This window comes from Poecilia mexicana, unplaced genomic scaffold (genome assembly GCF_051168715.1).
Source record: "Poecilia mexicana isolate PSO_F unplaced genomic scaffold, ASM5116871v1 scaffold_23, whole genome shotgun sequence".
NCBI lineage: Eukaryota > Metazoa > Chordata > Actinopteri > Cyprinodontiformes > Poeciliidae > Poecilia > Poecilia mexicana.
In genome coordinates this window covers 7,274,802-7,295,364 of record NW_028263392.1, presented here as the reverse complement: position 1 = coordinate 7,295,364, position 20,563 = coordinate 7,274,802, and the positions used below count along the sequence as shown (strand labels likewise).

Below are 20,563 nucleotides of genomic sequence, written 5' to 3'. Positions count from 1 at the left end.
CAGCATTTTTTTTCTTCCTCGGAGTGCAGAAGCTCTACAGGTGAAAGTGTGCGAGAGGGAACAGATGCGGTGGAATGATTAATGGTGCTTATCTGGAAACATCTTGCCTACATAAGGGGAAACGGAGATTTGAAGTGTAAAAGTATATGCCTTTTGTGACTTCTTTATCTTATAATCTAGGGCGGAATATTCTTTTGGCAATGACATTGGTAAGTGAGAACGGATGTAAGTCAAACAGCAGCTTTGCTACTCGACACCTAGGCGCTACCCGAGGAAATTTCATTTTCAATAACTGATTTATGACAAGATTAAGATAAAAACAGAAGGCTATGTCGGTGGTGTTTTTGATTTAAATTTTTTTTTATTTTAAAGTAAGTATGAAAATACACAAAATAAATGTTCTAGGAAAGAAAGACTTGTAATGAATTTGCATAAACACCCTTTCTGCTAAGTCAACTGCATCCAATCTCCATGCACCAGTGCCAGACTCCGACACAGGGAGAAAAGGCCTCCATCTTCAGTAAGCACACTCCATGTTTGCCAAGAAGGTGGAAAGCTACATAAAATAAAGATAAAATCTTTCATTCTCTAATACCTTCAAGAAGGTGTTCATATTTTTGACATGCCATGTTCTACTATTTAAAAAAAAAACCAGTCAGTTAATGCCATTGCTGTTTTATTAACATTTAAACCAACGATTCCCAAGTGGGAAGTGAAGAGGGACAGGGTGGGGCTTTGTTTGGACTAGAGAACTCAGGTGTTCACCTGAAACGTTGCCACTTTAAATGAAACCAACGTCTCTGTTGATCCATATATCCAACCGTATTCGGAATCGTTTTTGAAACACTACAATCCTTTCAAGCTGTCAAATTGTGAACCACATACATTAAATTAAGCTTCAAGGTCCTCTTTTATTATTTTATTTGGTCAGGCTGGTGTCAGCTGCAGCTGGTCTCTGCTGAGCTTGATACTTTACTCTTTTTTTTTTATTATTTAGGTGTTGAGGAAATTCTAATTAGTCATCCATGACTTTCTGTTTCCACACAATATAAATATTGCATGGTACAGATGCCCAGTTCCGTTAGTCACTCTTAAATGAGAAAGTCATGACATTTAACTGAAGCAAATGTGTGTAGATCTTCACAAGACAACAAGAAAACAGCTGCATGTCTAAACTGATACTCTCCATGACAGTTTTTCAGTACGGAACAAGGTTGGTACACAAATGTGTTTGAAAACATGCCTGTACATAAACATCCCTGTCAAGCATGCAAACAATCGGTAAGGGTTCTCAAAGTTGAATGTTGCATTTTCTACAAATTTACAAAACGAATAATTTCGCAACACTGATAAACATTTTTTAACAAAAAATGCTGTTAAGAACTGATAAATCTAGTGAAATATAACATTTGTGTCCACTGTCACATCTCCTTGCTAATTTAGTCCTCAAAAACATATGCAGATAGATTTCCAGGCCTAAGGAGGTATCACAGGCGCTAGCTTAATGAGAGTGAGTAGGGAGGGTATTGATCAGGGCCGTCACCAGAGAAGAACATTAAAGTACACATTCAATAAGGGACTTCATACCCCGTTTGGCTAGTGTAAAGGTTAAGTGCTGGAGAATATCGCGAAGATCAATAATTGTCTGCAACTTCACGAATGGTCCACCATCACTGAAGTCACATAAGAGATGCCACAGGAGATTTGTGAGACTTCGTAGTTTCTATTTGACGGACCTGGTTTAGACACACTTTGCAAATCCAGCTCCCTCTCCAAGCAAAGAAACTGTGGTTCCAAGCCAGTACGCGTTGCGAGTGAAGACATTAGCTCATATTAGAGGTTTAATAGTCTACTGTTTGGGTTTAACTGTTGCATATTCTGCCACTTTGAATAAATAAATTCAATATTCCTTTGGTAATAGAGAGAGAAGCTCCTTAAGCAAGACAAATGAAGGGTTTGCAGCAGAGAAAAACAACATTAGCTGGCTAATTAAACAGCAACGGAGGATGTCAATGAATACCGCAGTAATTATATGATGTGGTTTTAGGAAAACAAGGCAACAGTGTGCAAGGGATAAAACCTTATGAAGCTAGGAACAGCTCCAAACAAAATATGATTACTTATATATAAAAAAGGACTACATTGCTTCCTATAGGTAAGTTTATTTATTATTAAAAAAAATAAAAAGGTTAAAATTCTTTGCCGTACTCACTTGGGCATGTACAACTATAAGTTCTTCAAATATATGTTTTATATTTTAACATACGTCTTTGTTAAAACTCTGACATGCTGATACAGATTTGTAGCAGATCCCAGTTTCTCTTTAAGAATTCTAATTGAGTTCAAAATGGTTTTCTTAGCCTTTCTGCTGTGAGTAGAGGCGACGTCACACTGTGCGTGTGGGAAACCAGCTGCTTTATAACAAGAATTTACGATTTGTGAACAAATGGAAACAGAGTTTCATGACTTAATTTCAATTTCCAAACCACTGCCAAAACCTCCAATTGCAGCAATTAATATTTTAAATAGGGTGTAAAAACTTAAAAAAGACAAAGCTGAGTAACTGCTAGGTTTATATTCTTTCTGATATCAACTTCTAATTAATTGAAATAAATTCATCTCTGGTCAGGTTGGTACAAAAAGACCAGAACTGTTAAAGGTACAAAAAAGAGAACGAGCAAAATGCCCATCACCCACTGGAGTCTAGTCATCTTATTTCTTCCATTTCAGTTTTATTTAACCAGTAACTTTATGGGTAAGATTTAAAAAAAAAAAATCTTGTTCAAGAAAGTCAAGATAGTAAAAAAAAACATCTTATCTGACAAAGTTACTCAGTATCACAAAAACGAATAGTGTGTCTCACTATGGTGAACATGTAAAAGTTGAATAATGAAAATGAAATGGAATCAAAGTTATTTGGATTTTTAAAGCACTAGACGAAATAATTTTTCCAGTTGATGTGCTGTTTGTTAGAGCTCATTTAGGTAGCAACAGTCAAGAGCCATAAAAATTGTTTAAGTACTTAATTCTTAAACACATTTGTGACACCTATAACTGCTCACTATAGTCTCCTTGCAGTAACAGCTTCCACACTGAAGATCACACACTTTGTAGTGCTGAGGGTTTATGCTTTAGAGGAATTTCTGAGTTGCCAGCTATTGCGGTAACCCGAAAAAACTAACAACTCATGGCTACCGAGAGATTATTTGATGCATCTCCACTCCAAACGGGCATGTGATGAGATGAAGCAAGGACTGAATCAACAGTCCAAACCTACATCTGAGAAGCAGCGATGTAAACTACGTATCTGAATTTAGTAAAACCTGGTGAAGGGCAGGCTCTGCACCATGGAGTGACCTCTCCTGCTTCCTCTGAAAGTGCAATTAATTGCACTTCCATGCTGTGAGGGGTGCAGACCTATGATTCCTTGCAGACTTATTTTTCTTCCAGAGTCTTAAATATTCTATTAATTGATAATGTGCATACCCTTCAGGTTTACAGCATCTCTGACACGTACTCTGGCTATAAATCCAGTTGAAAACTGACAGCCGAAGCAAAGATCCTGTAAAAAGCAACATCTGGATTCGCTCCTTTCTACTGAACCCCATCGACGTGGATGTGAACTTATTTGGGATCACATGCACTGTGTTTTTATTGGAATAGCAGCCGAGCCTCCAAGTTATGGGGGTATGTGTTTGTCATAAGACCTTTTAAATCCTGTGGAATGTTGAGAATGAGACCACAGGTGGTTGTTGCCAAAAATATGATGGGAAATAGACGGGTCTAATTTGGGCTTTGATTTATTTTTGTTTCGTTGTCCATTTCTGCAGCTAATATTTTAATTTACGGCTATGTTTATGAGCATTCTTATTGTTTAATTAGTGGCCCCTAATCTGCTTATCATCACTTAGAGTCTGAAACGATGAAAAATGGCTACCACCGTTGGAAGACAGATGACCAATTTGCGATCGTGACAGTAGAAACTGAACTCAGCGTATGAAATAATTAAACGGGGACATACACGTCTTAGATGCCCGAGATCCTCTGAACTGCATCTGATCTCGCAGCTGCAACATGTGGCTCTGATTGGGTGAACAGATGTCTTTCCATGGCTTTTTCTAAACTGTTTTTCAGATTTCTTTTTCGCAGCTGAAATGTCAAAACTCTAACGTGTGAGGGTTTGAAGCCTTTTTTTTCTTTAGAAAGAAAGACCATTTCCTGAGTTACTAAAAAGTTCCTCCACACTTTAGTTCAATATTAAAAACTCACACTTATTTAGACTCAAATTTATGAAATGTTGCATCAATTTGTGTAATATGTTAGCATAAAAATGATGTGCTTGGCTTCAATTACCTTTATGTTCCACAAATCATAAAATATCGCGATGCCAAAGCTGGCTTCCAATCTTGTTTTTGTCAAATAATTTTAAATCATGTACACCTCAAAATCTAATCTAAAACACAGACTTAAACTCTGAAATAAAGTGCCTTAAAAGTAGCTACAGCTTCTTTAAAGATTTTTTTTCCCCTTACTCAGAGAAAACTCTGCTTTTGTAAGACGCTACTGTATAGCTAATTGAAGAAGTGGAGAGCTCCTGCTGTGACAGGATGCTGCATCATAGATGCACAAAAGAGTGCCAACACAGATCCTTCCTCCCAGCAGCTGTTAAACTTTAAAAACATCAGAGCTCCCAGAAAGACAGTAAAACCCTAATGTGTTTACAGCTCTGCAGTTATTTATACAGATTTTCCATTTATTGCCAACAGCCTGTATTTTGTAATGCATAACTATACATACATATTTTGATTTTTTTGTTGTTGTTATTATTATACTATATTGTACTTAAATATATCTTTTGGTTTACTCTTGACTGGCCAAACAATAAGGAAATGGGAAAGAGTGTGGCAGTTGTTTGGCTCTCAGGCACTTCCAACACCTCAGATTTAGTTCATGCAGAAGCTGCCAGTTATTTATTCACTACAAGCTGTTGCCAAAGAACATTTAACTAACAACTATAGCAATCAATAATGGAATTATGTTAATAATTCACTAAACAAAGTGACATGAAAGTCCATGAGTGATGCTCTGAGACTAAACAAGTAATCACTTTCAGCACAAGTCTGATCTTAGGAGTTATGTTTTATTGGTGTTGCGCTTAAAAATGCATGATACAAAATATTTATCTTTATTTTTCAAAGGACTGTGATGCAAATCTCTCATGGTGAGCACCAAATGGATGTGTCTCTTCAAAAATGTATGCAGTTGCACAAAGCACCCCCCGCACCCCCCGTACTCCCGGCGTGCAGTTAGAGAGGCTTTTTTCATGAATTCGTTATGAAATGCAGGTTGACAAATACGCAAACATGAATATTGAAAACATTTACAGCGTTTTTACTTTATGAGTTGACACATTTAATATGCTGACTAAAAGCCTACAGTTCTAAATCGCCCCAGTGTATGTTTACGGCAGCGTGCATCTGTTTGTGGTTATGTGCTGCACGCTTTTCCTGGGAGAGAAAAAAAAGAGAGAGAGAGAGACAGACAGAGAGAGAGGGGCTCACTTAGAAAACATCCTCCTACCTCAAGGCTTCATAACACGCACTCTTTGCATTACAAAGATAAGATGCTGCCATGCATATTGTGCCATTTCAAAACATGCGCTCATTGCATTCATCAAAATCCCCATGTCTTATTAGAATAGAAGTGCATTAAGCTTTAATATGGACGCCCGAGAAGACTAAACACTGCCGACGCTCCGGCACGGTGCACACAAAAAGGAAGGGAAAGATTACCATTTAAATGCTCTAACACAATCGCATGTATTTGATTCATAATATTTATAACAAAGCGGGGAAGCAGATGTTGAAAGAACAGGGCCGATAAGCATATTTGCACTGATCTTTTCCGTATGTGATGGGGTGAGAACTACAGTGCAAACCGCAGTTTAACTACTTGACCAGAAAAGATTTGAGAACAAAAGTGGGTAAAAGATACGGAAAGCTGCGTGTGACTTTTTTTTTTTCTTGTGGGATAAAAATATAATGGGACAATTTTTCAATAAAGCATAGTAATTTCTAATTTCCACTCCCCGTCTTTCTTTTGAGGCCGTCTCACCTCGCTGCAGGGAATTCCACTTCTTCCCTTTGACGCCTTTAATATTCTGGGGGAAAAAAATATATAAAAAATCCACCTCAAAACAGCAAGATTGTCAGAGAGGAAAATGCTAAATAGCACTACAACTAGCCTGATTGAACGTTATGTGAAGATCAGAGTCTCAAAATCACACCTGACAATTCAAACACCGAAAGTTTACACACGCACACACACGCAGACACGCTTGTGCGCTCGCTCTCGCTCGTATGCACCGTTTCCCCGTGTCAAGCTCTCCTGGGGTGCTGCTTTATTAATGAGTTTGAAACATAAAAAGTATCCGGAGGACGGGAAGTGTCACTCATCAAAAAAGGCTGTTTTTGAACAGTCTTGGCGTATGTTAAAGAATTATTCTCTTTCATAAGGACAAGAGACAATCGGTGATTGCCAGGGCTTTTTTTTTTTTTTTTGTTCAGCTGACCAGACCATGAATCCTTGTTCTCCGACAAGGCATGAATATTGCATGTAAAGTCTGCGAAGTTGGGCTGCCCGGTGGGAGAAAGGAGAAGGCTGAAGGATGTAGACATGTGGTGCTGTTCATTATGACTGTTTGCGATTGGAAGGAGTGTGGGATTCATCAGTGTGTGAGCGTTTATGGCTTTGGGAGGCTGAGCTAGCATAGGAGTCTTATTAATTATATCGATTAAATGCGATGTTTCGGGTAAATAGAGATAACCAAACGCGCAACAAGAAGATCAATCAGCAGAGCTTTGTTTTTCCTTTTTCTAAACTGGTCTGCCTCAATAAAAGCAGTGGGTTTTTTTCCCCCCTAAAAAAACTTGAGGCCATAAAATATTTTTTTGCCACATTACAACCACAAACCTCAACGTTTTTCGTTATGAGTTTTTGTGAAAGGAAGCCCATAATTTTGAAGTGGAATAAAAATTCTACGAGCTTTGCAGAATTTTTGTTTTCCCAGACGTATTTGTGTTCAGCCTCATTTTCAGTGACACCCTTAAATAAAACAGTGCAACACACTGCTTGTGAGTCTACCTAAGGGACTTACAGAGAGGAGCTGCAGAGAGGTGAGAAACTGTTAACTGGGTAAAAACTTTCCGTGCACTCCATAAATCTAGCCTTTGGTAAAAGGGTGACAAGAAAAAAAAAACTTTGGTGAAGGAAAACCAAAAAGAAAGTCCTGTTTAAAGCTTACCACAAGCCGGTACGCAGCACCAGTCCTCAGTGAACCGCGACTTTTGTCCAGTGTTCGGTGCATACTTTTGTTGGTGTTGAAGCATGTGCTGCGTCAGTCTGCATTTCCTCATCAAGATGCTGCTCATACTTACAGCTCTGCACCCCACAGGCTGCAAAAAAACAAAACAAACAAGAGGACACTAAACTCAGGAACAATGAAAAGGGACAGAATAGAACGAAGATGTGAATCGGTGCATTGAAAATTGAGAATCAAACAGCAAAAAACACTTAAAAAAAGTGGCAGATCATTTTAAACTTGAGAATGAGGAGGCGTTGCAGGTGAATTGTATAAGGGATTATTGGTGAACATTGATATAATAAAACAGGATGTAAACTAAACATGAAAGAACCTAAAAAGGACATAACAAAATAAGCCAAATCTAAGCTAAGAACTGACTAGAAATGCACAAACAAAATGCAAGAACAAACTAAGAAACTCAAAAGGAAAAAATGCTGTATGACAAAAGTACTTTTAACAATTTTCTTTTAAATATAAAATGCATTAAACTATACAGAAGGTTAAAAAGTCTCTTATGGAAAAATAGTGTTTACTGCATCTTTTTGAAATTCAAAGGTCTCAGCAGACAGAAAATAATATCAGATCAACAGTGTTCAAACAAAAATTCTTATTTTATCAAGCAGTGGATTTGTGTCTGTTTCTTGTAACCAGAAGTTTTACACGAGTAAGAGTAGTGATACTTAATAGCCATATTACACAAGTATTTGTAGTAAAACTACGTTTCCCCCAAATAGTTATTCTAGAAAACAGAGTAAACTGTAAGTAAGCTGTAGGGGACACAGCACACATGTGGAAGATGATGCTCTACTCAGACGGGACCCAAAAACCGAGCTTTATGGCCTTTAAATGAAATTATCTGCTTTGAACCTGTCCACCTTTTTCCAGAATCACACATGATGGTGGCAGCATCATGCTATGCTGATGCCATTATTCAACAGTGAAAGAGAATCTGGTCAGAATTGGTGGGGAGACGGACAGAGCTAAAGACAAGGCAGCCCTGGAAGAAATCCTTTCAAATGAGACACAAAGTTTTGAGACCAAATTCGTCTTGTAGCAGTACAATGGTCCTAAGTAAGGAGGAAAGGCCACAGCTAAATGGTTGAGATGAAAGAATACTGATGTCCTGGAATGACCCAGTCCAAGTAAAGACTTAAATCCGATTAAAAATCTGAGGAAAGGATAGAAAATGTCTGCTTAGAGAAACTTTCCGTCCAATCTCACTGAGTTTGAGCTAGTTTGCCAAGAAGAATGCAAAAGTACACCGCAATATTCAAAGTTTTTAGTTGCCAAGAGATCAAAAAGCAACATGCAACTTTCTTTCCACTTCCTAATGATATTTACATTGCCGTATCACATTAAATCCCAATAAAATTCCAGCTTGCGGTCTGACGATTAATGTTTGACAGAATGTGAAAGGAGGCGAGGGCCAACCAATCAGTCAGCCTTCATTCACCTTTTCACAGTGCTGAATAGGTGAGCTACACAGAAATAAACATGCAAGCGGTTGACTTTAAAATAAAAATGAGAGCATGCCAACTCCTGCTAGGCCTGCTGACATAAATATACATACACGAGCATGACAAACCCTCACACAGGAACTATTGCACAGACGTCAAGCATATAGACACACTCGCACGCCGAGCTCTGCTCCCATGTGATCTCGCCTCAGCCTTCCTGGACTGGAACAAATAATAGAGGGGAAGTCGACTGTGGGATTTTGAAGCTCTCCCTGTTAGTGACACTGTGTGTCAGTGCTGTATCCCTTTTCCTTTTTACTAACACAGCACAGGGAGCAAGGCCTTTGAATAATAAATACTCCAAAGTTTTCGCACAACTCCGGCCACAGATGCTCGTCCGGCAAACAATGTTGATGTGTTGAGGAAGTGAGTCCAGGAAGGAGTCTGGAATGAATATAAGATGCGTGTTCTGACACAAAACACGACTGAAACGAGGCTGGCCCTGGGAAGTGAGAGAGCCGGTGGCCTGAAACTTCAAAAATCCGTGTGTACACACAGACAACTGACATTCCTGGGAAAGGGATAGAACTGCAAGATAAGCACAAAAAGAAGAAGTTGAGGATATTTTTCTGGCAAAAATCAAGAAAAGAAATCAAAGGGGAATATTCCCTATAGCAGAAAAAAAGAAACATCAGAATAATAGTGACAAGACTTTTGCTTCATTATTCTGGCAAGCTGCAATTGACAACATTTTCAATCTCTCTTTGCCTAAGCCAGAAGAATCATAAAGACAAACCAGCCTGACATTCTTTTTTTTGGATTGGTCTTCTTGAAAACTTTGCGCATTTCCACGAGGCTTACAGTACTGGGGAGCCGACAGCAGCATGATGAAGTTCCTCAACTTGAGCAGCACATGCTTGGGCGATACACTCCGCTTTCACGGAGTGATAAAAACGGGGCACGCTGAAGTTGAGGTGATGAACAAGGGGCCATTGTAGTAGTTGATGTGTCCATCGTCGGCCGATATTTAATACTCCTGTTCCGCAGCACGGCCCGAACATGACAGAAAATCATTAGCCACTGTGGGCTGTTAACTGTCACATGAGTGATTGAATAGGCAGTGAGCCATGGAGTTTTGTATGGCAGTTAAACATCTGTCCTGAAGATTCGCGGTGGCAGACGGTTGAGGTCAATGATGAGGCAGTTTTGGCAGACAGCCACTCCTCCTCTCTGAGGGATTGGGGGGAGAGGGGGGCTTCATGGCATGTCACATCTGAATGGGGATCAACTACAGGTCAAGCCCACACTTTATACATCATTTCATAGTTCAGGTAATGAAATGCTGAGCTGGAAATAGTTTGAAAGATATGGACACCTTTCTGAACTCCCAGCTTTGGGGGATCATGACTATTTAAGCAGTTTCATTGGACCTGGACATTATTCTGTTCATTTGCAAAAACTAACGCAGCTGCTTTGGAGACAGGACACAGTCTTTGTCACCTACAGAATGTGATAAACTATGTTTGTGTAAAAAAGATAACACAGGAATCCTACAAATGTCATTTGATTCAAATTTGTCCATTCATTTTAATCATTCCATATTGCCTTTACACTATTGGTCCTAAATGTACGATTGGATCAGAACCCTAATAGATGCATATTTAAATTATCAATATTTGATTTCGCTCAAATCTTTCAAACTTCTCAGCTGCAGTTTCTTCTTTTGTTTTTTAAATTACCACTTTTTGTGTGTTTGGCCTACAGGAATGACACAGAGCAAAGTGGAGCTTAAGTCCAATTCTTTGTGTGCGCTAACTGCGAATTAAGCTAATTCTTAAATAGATAGATCTAACAAATCTTCCATCATAATCCAAATCTTTTCATTGTTTAGGATGGTTTTTGAAGTGAAAGCAACACTAAATCGGCTGCTTCAGTTCCCTTTCCGAGTCATGAGCTGCAGTGCACCACACAGACGGCTGCTGGCGCAGAGAGCAGCTGAAACACCACTCATCAAATTTTATGGCATTCAAAAAAAAACAAAAAACTTAAAGTTTAAGAAGCAGGAGAAGAACTTTGTGCAAGTAGTTTCTGTACACCTTTAACCTGAAGCGTCATTTAGTCATCAATGAGTCACATCACAACATAGTAAAATTGCTAGGCTTAGCCTAGCACTTTAAAACAAAAATCCAAACTAGTTTTGAATTAAATGTACACACACACGCATATATATATATATATATATATATATATATACACACACACACACACACACACACACACACAGTAAAAACAATTCCACATTAAGTTCCTATTTGTTTTGAATGAATCACTTTTATATAAAAAAAAATGCACAAAAATGTCCTATAACAGTAGTATTTATTGTCATGTATTTAACAGTGAGTTTTTCCTACAACTTTCAAACCTGACTGATGACCAAATTGATTTTCAGTAATTTACAATTTAAACCCATTAATATTGCATGACATATTGCTTTTTAAATTTTATTATTTTTACTATTTTGGTCCTTTAAGCTCTCTGTGTCAGGTTTTCTTTTACCATTAATGTTTTTACTACGATACCTCGCATTTCAGAACTTTCGTCACCGCATTTATCAAACCTTTGTCATACCACTTCGCGCAGGGAAGCTCACTTTTTCTTTAAGCATATCCAAGTGGGCAGCACCAAAACTGCCCCAACGGACAGTCTGAAAATATCTCTCCATAGAGGATTTGGATTCTTCCATCTATTCCTCTCACCACACATCCTGAATCCTCTTCTTTAGAGGAGTCTTGACATACAGACCAAGGTGGTGTATGCAGCCTATACATAAGACTGGTTGTGTTCAACAAGGGCCAAATCTCCATACTATTCCCTGTTGGGTTCTGCCTTTGTAGTGGGAAGCCCAAGTTGATGCACTCCCCCCCTTACAAAAGGAGGAAAGAAGATTTCTGCAGAAAAAAAAGGGCCAAAAGTACCATATTAAATATTTTCAGAGAGCCAAATGTTCATTAAAAATCAACACTGGTAAATGTTTCTCTCAATTTCCTCTTCATCTAATGAAGCAATACATGAAAGACGGTAGGGGGAAAAAAAAGAGGTATGAAATTGTCAAATTATAAATTAAGCTGCTGCTTCAATTATTTGCTTGGTTTGATAATAACATGTGGTTAATTTTTGAACAAGGTTAATTACAAGAGGGTTAATGATGTCCTTGTGAAAACCCAAGAACTCATTTTTTTTTTGCCTAAATTACGCTGCTATATGCGAACTAAATATTTTCTTCCGTTGATTCGCAAATACATTCAAAATCAGACGGCCTGAAAGAGGAGGCCATGTTCTAATGTGACATATCTGAGCAGCTTCTTGGAACATTTTGTAACAATAATTGCTGGAGTCGACTTCTCACCAGAGGTAATCGGAATCTTGCCGTCTTCGGTCGGTGGCCAATTTATTTTATGAGGTAGTGGGATATTGCACATGGTGTGTTTGCGCGCGTGTGTGTGTGTGTGCGCAACACAGACAGGAGAGCTAGAGAGGAACAAACAAAGGGCAAGTTGGTGTGATCACTCATTCACACTGGAGCTGCTTGACGTAGAGCTCTACAGGGCATGATTACCAGGCCCTGGGTGATCCTTCAACTCTCTGTCTGACACTCGCTGCCGCTGCTCTCCACGTTCCATTCCTCTCTCCTAATTCATCTCTCTAAATCGTCTCCCTTTAACTCCGCGCTTTATTTTTTTTTCTCCTCCGTCTTGTCGCCACGGTGTTTTATTTACTCCTGCAGCCCCCTGTCTGTCTTTATAATGTGTTTCTGCCAGCCTGATAAATAAAGCAGTTTGTCTTTTTACAGTGCCCATGACGCTTACAGTTAATGTCTTCCCATCCACCTCTGCTATTTATCAGGCTTGAGACGGGCATTTACTGCGTGTGTGCAGGTCCCTGGTGGCAAATTTGAAAAAGACCGTTAGATTTCATGTGCAGATAAATAAGTTGCATCTACGCTACAAGTTGCAGGAGTAGACGACTCTTTATTTTATAGAAGCAATTGCCTCTTAAAGGAGTTTAGTTGAATCTGAGTTTGTGATGATGGGGCTTTAACTACAGATCGAAATAATCGGCATGACTTGGTGTTAATTCACCAAAGGTGTCTCCCATCTACATCAAAATGCAGGACCTGATGACAAAAACTGATTTTAAAATTGCGTTCCAATAAATAATAAAATGGCAATGAAAGCATTTTTTTACAGGTTTCTTTACCTGCATTTCTTATGGTGTTGAATCGGTTTCTATTAAATTATACATTTAAGGTGAAGAACATAGGGACCAAGTAATATCAGGACCAATTATCACCTGATGGTTTTGATTAAAAGTGCAGATGTTTGTTTCTTTTTAAAAAAAATAAAGATAATCTTTTGAAACATGTCTAGTATACATGCCAATACATTAATAGGTCATAAAAGAAAAACATAAGTTGATGCACTCTGTGTTTAAAAACAAGAAACTTGTCAAGATGCACAATTTCAAACAATGATGTCCACAGAAAAATATTAAGTTCTTTAAGCAGGAAAAAGAAGTTAATTTGAAGTCAATAATTAAAGTCAAATAATTAAAATCAGAGTAACATAAAAACAGAAAAGACAACTTAGTGTTACCTTGCCATTTTAACTCTTCTAAATACAAACATCTTTAACACCCTATTTGGATCAATGTTTGCCCAAAGAGGCATCTATACTTCAAAACTTATCTGCTTTCCAATTTAACCTGCCAACATTTGCATGATTATTTTCCAAAGAAAAAATTATTTGAAGCATCTGAAGTGATAGCATTTTGCATTAAGTGCATCTACAACCTTACTTTGCACAAGTTTTAGGGGTTTTTTTTCTTTCAGAGTTTTTAAGTGAGAAAGAAAGTTGGGGAAAAAGTCACACATACATTTTTTGCTCAAATTAAAGTTCACAAAAATATCAGCGGCTAAATCAACAAATATTTAAGAAGATAAATCACGAAGCAGAGTGATAAAAAGTTAGATGGTGAGTGAACTGAATCTGAGCTCCTGTTCAATGGGTCTAATCTCCTCTTGTTAGACGGACACTAGGGATTTAGGGTGACTTTTAAGGGGACTAAAACATTACAATGATGGCCTTGCACAAATCTTTTCATGCTCTACCCAACAGAGTTCTTATAGACATGCTTGGCTTAAAACCACCTTGTTAACAAAAAGAAAGTGGGAGAGAGGAGAAAAAAAAAAAATCACCCTGACACTTCTGCCGTGTGTACTTGAAAAATTTCAAACACTTGTCTTTTCTTTACCATAATAGATGTCAGTTTTTCTCTGATGTAGCTCAAAAAAAGGGGGTGCGGCACACGGGGTCTCGCTCTTCCCTGCGTTCGAAGCCATCACTCAATAGCAAAAAGGATCTGTGTTGTTCGACATCAAACAAAGGAGACATTCGTAGCATCACCTGCGGAGCGCTCCAAAGGGATGAAGCAAAATATCTTCAAATCACTTGTCCAAGACATTTCCCCCTATTAAAGCTGCCTGCACGCAGGCTTTAAGGCGGAGACAGGCCCTTTAGATAAGCTAAACCAAACCCTGGTGTTACAGCTGAGAGATCACACACGCAGTCTCTGTTCTGTTACAGAGCTCTCCTTTGGAACAGCATGCCATTAAAAAAAATAATAAAAAAATACTAAGAAGGCTGCAAGTTAAATAGCATTAAATGGGAATTATGTTGCCCATTTACCTGTAAAGGCAAAATCAATTTTTATTTTATGTATAGTTTTAAATGTAGATATTTCTATTAAGTCATAGCTCTGATTCAACTGTGCTGAAAACAAATGTATAATTTGAAAAATCGTTCTTGTCTTTGTCAGATATTTGGTATTTTTGGTCGTATTGGCTCGATTTTTATGTGAAACCTTTAGTTTTATTTAGAGTCGGTGTGGCTGTGTGCACCTATTGTATCTGTTACAATGTGTATGACTCCCAACTGTGAAAATCTGGTAGTAGCGCTTCAGTTCTAGGTGTGTTTTGGTGTGTGTGCGTGTGTATGTGTATATATATAAATATATATGTGTGTGTTGTAATCTCAGCAGCAGATCATGTTTTCCAGGCCTCAGATGAGGCAAAGCAGCTTTGGCAGCGGGCCGTTTCATCTCAGGCACTGGGGCCCAAAACAAAGAGAAAATGATTGATTGGATGATGAATTATTTAGAGGTGGAGAGCTGAGGAATGAACGAGCTTGCGCTGGAGAGAAAGAGAGGATAGGCGGAAAAGCAAGTGAGATAGCGGGAGAGAGCGAGTGTGTGTGTGCATGCAGGTCCGGGCTCCCTTTATCACTCACTCTGCTTGTAGAAGATAGGAATTAAAGGAAAAACTTGCCCCTAATTGTACTAATGCGTGTCACTGCAAATTTGCCAAAATAAAATATTGATGTGGATGCGGTGGCAGGGCTGCAACGTGCCGAGCGCTGATTGGATAGGAGAGATGTTTGCCCAGGGAGCTATAGGATAGTAGAACCTACATGTAGGAGCGCACCAAAAAAGAAAAGCAGCTCATGTCTTTATACCACAGTTTATCTGCATATTCTTCCCTTTTTTAAACTTAATATTTATACATAAACTTATATATATATAAAATATAAAGCTAAGAATTGCTCATTTTCCCACTGTCATTATTATATATATATATATATATATATATATATATATATATATATATATATATATATATATATGTTTCTAATTTTCCCACTGTCATTGACAGAAATGTTGAATTCAGAAAACTAGGATGTCATACCCAGATGAACCACAGGGGGCACTGATGTGATATGTGAGGAAGGAACAAACAAGAGTTGAGGAAAAGGTTGAGAGACAGATTGAAGGGGGGGAAAAAAAGTGTGCAGAAAGGAGAAAGAAAAAGAGAGACTGGATGTGGGTGGGAGAGGAAGAGGGGAGCAATGAGGCAAGGCTACAGGGATGAACGCAAAGCGTCTCTCCCTTCATTTTTTCAATATCCCGTCCTCATGAAATTTCATTTGGATTGTAAATGTTCAGTAATTTACCATCATAAATGTGTAATGGGCCCCTGAATCCAATGACATTGTGCTGGCTAATCAAGTCATTTGAAAATGAATATAGATCTATTAAAGGGGAACTCAGCATTTTGCCTTTGTTAAGACTGGCACGCTGTCAAACATAGGGATGGTTTCTGAAAGGGAAGATTCCACTAAGAGACGTTTTCGTAAAGAAAAGCAAAAACATGTTTTCACCCTAAACACAGTTCCTAGTCTAAGATGTTCTTTTGCCAAATTCCGATTTGTTTTGTCATTAGAAAGCGTACTCGTAAGCCGCCGCAGGAGAGAAGGGACTCATTTAAAACCTCGTTCCGAAAACCGACAGTTGGGACTGCCACTTAATGATGCTTCATCTTCAGATGGGAAAATATAGCAAAATTAAATTCTTGGGATTAAACTGCTTTTTGGTCCCACGGCATGCAGCCAAAGGAAAAAATAAAATATAAAATAAAACACACACAATAACGCACACACTCTGTAGGATTACTGCCTCTTATCTGCGAGAGACGAGAGACGAGGCCCGAGGCGCTACCTACAAACACTTAATCAAAAACCAAGTTAAACTTGTGGCAGCCTGTGACTCTTAGAAACACAGAGCAATGGAGAGCGCAGAATGCAAATTGCTAATGTGTGAAGCCTGTCTGCGTGCACGTGTGCATCTATTAGGACTAACTCTGAAGGCAAGTAAATATTCCCTAATAAAACCCCAAAAGGTTCTAAAGGATTTGGATGGAATTCATTAACTACATACAAGTATCAAGAGGTCTACCAAGAAAACATGAAAGTTTTTAAGCAGTTTTCTAAAGCATGTGAACCAAGACGACAAACTTGTCAGACAAATAAGGAAAACCTCTTTAGTTTTGTTGAGCAACCCCAGCACAAGATGTTCAACACATTTCAACATTCTTGCCACCATTTCAAACCAATATGTTGTCATTTCGTCTGAACCTATATCTATTGTGAAAAATCAATCATGTCATTCCTGTAGGCTTTACCACTGCGACTCCGTTTAATTACATTGGTAAAATGGTACTATGGAAAAAAGAAATCATAAAAATATTCAAACCTCACATATAAAACCTCATTCTAATATTTCAGAAAGATTTCATATTCCACTTCATTTCTGCAGATTCTAGTTCTGTTCCCCATTTGGGCAGTTTGACTCACGAAACATGGCTTTTCATTACCCTGATCAAAAAAACTTCAAGTTTCATAGTAAATATTTATGGGAGTCACTTAACCACAATTAATACTATTAATAATTAGAATTTTGTGTAAGTTGGGTTGTCAGTATAGTTTTTGGTTATGAACTGTCCCATGGCTGGCATCTTTTTAAGCTCCGAATGAAGTAAAAACTACGACAGTACAAAATGACAAACGAGAAGAGTACCAAAAATGTTATATTTAGGGGTAAGAAAGAGCTGGAATTTAGCAAATGAGAGCAACTCTTCCTACAAATCCATATCCTACATTATGTTTCTGATGTAGCATACACATTTTTTTGTTTGTTTCAGTACACCTGTGTCTGTCTTCTACTGACCTTCTTTTCTCAGGGTTTAGTTTGTAAAGCTATGATACAAAGGCTAGTTTTCCCTCAGATCGGTATTTCATGATCTGCCAATCTTCTGGTATATCTCTCATGCATAAAGAGGATGACCTGAAAATAAACATCAAAAATGCCTAAATGTCAGAAGTAAGAGGAGAAGTAATTTGATAAAAAGGCAGCAATAGCTTAAAAAATCAATTGTTACATCAGAGATGCACATTCAGAGATGGTATTCTGCTCACATTGAAGTAGATGAGCTACAGCAGCACACCACAACAGCTCACACTCCTGACAGATAAAAAACAGTAACTGGGTCTATAATGTACATAGACCCTTCAAATCAGGACAATAGGAGACTGGAAATCCCAGTTTCAACTGCAATATTCTTATGGTATGGTAAAATCCACCAAAGCTCAAATAACCTAAAACAAGTCTCTCAAAGCCTAGAATCCAGTGGCCTCTACAGTCACCAGATCTTAATTGAATGGATTATCTATTGGAAACGGTGCAACAGAAGATCTGCATCATGGATGTTCTCAGCCAAGAAATCTGCAACAACTGCGCAACTGTCTGTCAACATGAACCAGAACCACTGAAGAAAGTTGCCAACATCTAGTTGAATCTCTCCCATAAGGAATTAAGCTCTGAAAGTAACCAGGTATGCATCCCGATCCTAGCGATGTGTACCTAATAAAGTCGCTAGTGAGTGTTAAGAGTTGTTTAGTACCATTAACTTAAAACCAAATGTCCAATGCTGAGTGTTATCTCTCTTCTCTTTGGTTTGGATACTTTCGGATACCTCTTAACCCTTCTCTCCTTCTGCTCTCTATCCCCCTTTTCCCTCTCTTGGACGTGGTGCAGCAATCAAGGAGCAGAACTCATTTATCAGGTATGATGGTGGCATGGGGTGCATTGTGCACTGGTGGGGGGTACTTGCTTAGCCTGAATGCACTGCTGTAGGCTACTCCCCTGTTATAAGGTCATTGTAATTAAGACTCGACTCGCAGACGCGGACTGTGCCTTTGAGGTTCAAACGTCTTTCCCCCCTCCTTCCATCTTGCAGAGTACTTTTCTGCCCAATTTGATAATAAGATCATACAAAACAGTCTTATCCCACACCAAATATTAGAGTTCTATCTGTGAATATTGATTTTTGGACTCAGTTGAGGTGGAATGAGTTGGATTTCCTTAACTTCCTTCAGTGATTACTTTGTGGAAATAGAATATTAGAGTTTCAGTGATTGCTGCAGATAGAAAGTGTGGGGCTTGACTGACCACTTAAGATTGCTAATCTAGGATCCTGAACTTGTTCTAACTTCAATTACTGCGGCTTGGAGAGAACAATAGAGAGAAGAGATGACCTATTGATGAATTTTTTGGTATATCTGTGCAATCTTTCTCAAGCGCCCCATTTTCTTTTCTGAACTTGTTGGCTAAGAGAGAGAGAATAGACATCTCTGTTCGCAACTTTCACACAGAGCAGAGGTTACGCACTACATAAAGTGTAGCCCAGTATAAGCAGTGAGCTGTTTGATGGCAAACGCGTCCAGATGGGCCAGCCGTTAGCCAATTACCGCAGCCACATTTTCTGTGCGTCACTAAACTGGAAGCCTCCACGTGTTTTGCATGGAGACTAGTTAATGCCCACTCCCTACATTTGCAATGTCTATTTTCTTTGTGTTGGGTATGAATGAGTGAAACGTTTTCAACTTCCTGCAGGGAAGATTCTCCTTAACCAGAAATCCCAAAGCTAAACCTCAAAAATCCTCCTAAATATCAGTTTCATAGTCTGAGTGACCGATGACATAAACTGCTGACATAAACCGTGCGTCAGTGTTACTGTGGGGTGGCTGTGTGCATCACTGCTTTTTCTAAAAATAATTTTAATAGTTTGCACAAAGCTTTTCCTGTAACCATGCAGGTACCTGCAAAAGCATGCATGTGCCTGGACCCATTTCACAGCATGTCTTATTACAACCATAAAGTTTAATGTATTTTGGGGGATTTTATTTGATAGGCAAACTGCAAAACAGCACTTTGTTCCTGCTACTTTCCCATAAAAGCCAGAGTTTATGGGTTCATATCTAATAGTTATCCTATCAAAAGATTCTCTACACCTGAGTCATAGATCTGTCCAGCTCTATCAAAGTTAGCAGGGGGATGAAAAAGGGCTGGATGGTGGGAATAAAAGACAACAGTCCTAGTCCATAGGACAGGGATAACAAGTAAGATATTTCCATACATGTATTTGTTCTATACATAGAGGCCTGGAAGGATAAAGATCTAGCCTTAAAACTGCCCTGACTTTTCACTTATAAATAATGTCCATGAATTCCCAGAGACTATGTGTTGCATGGTTGGATGTTAGAGCGGAGGTGCCCAAAGTTGGACTTTTAAAATCCTTTCAAGAAATTAAAACAAGGAACAAAAATGTGTCAATTAAATGATTGAAAATCTAATTGTACTAAAAAGGTTGAGATAAAAAGCAATATCTCAAGAGATGTATTGGCTGTTGATGCTTTTTGTGTCTCCATTTTGTTAAGTTAGCACAACGTTATCATTTGAGCCAGAAGCTAAAGTTTGGGGAACCACTCAAAACATTGGGATCAGGAACAACATTAGGAATTACAAAAATATTCTCCATACACCAAATTCCTATTCTCAGATGTATCCAGACTCCCCTTTGTAAATAAATAAATAAATAAATATTAAACGGTTATGAGCTTTTAGGGAAATTTCTGGAAACTCATCTTTAATTTGATCAAAGTAATGCACTGTGTCAAGTTTATTTTTTGTAGCAACATGAACAGAGCAACAATATACAAGACAATTCCACTTACATAACATAGCAGGATTGGTCCCACATCCATCAACCCCCCCCCTCCCTCCAACCCCCATCCCCACCCCTTCTTGCTTTGCCTCAAAATGCTCGTCACACGTCTGACATTGGGCTGAGCTGCATTTCAACTAGCGGTGTACTGTAGCAAATCTTTTGAACAACCAAACAACTCGAGTGAAGTGCCTGCAGTCCTTTAAGCACTTTATCCTCAGAGCTTCATTGGGCAACAGACAGGCACAAAGGAGGAAAAACAAGACAAAAAATGCAAATGAACTCTTCAGC

At 38.6% G+C, this 20,563-nt stretch overlaps 1 long non-coding RNA gene across 1 annotated transcript in view; it reads right to left on the bottom strand.

Moving 5' to 3' along the window:
• LOC106906623 (uncharacterized) overlaps window positions 1–20,563 on the bottom strand; it is an 85,439-nt gene that overhangs the window by 52,373 nt on the left and 12,503 nt on the right. Inside the window, exon 2 of the long non-coding RNA XR_015762132.1 lies at window positions 7,304–7,454. This is a non-coding gene — a long non-coding RNA (uncharacterized LOC106906623). The remainder of the gene's footprint in view (window positions 1–7,303; window positions 7,455–20,563) is intronic.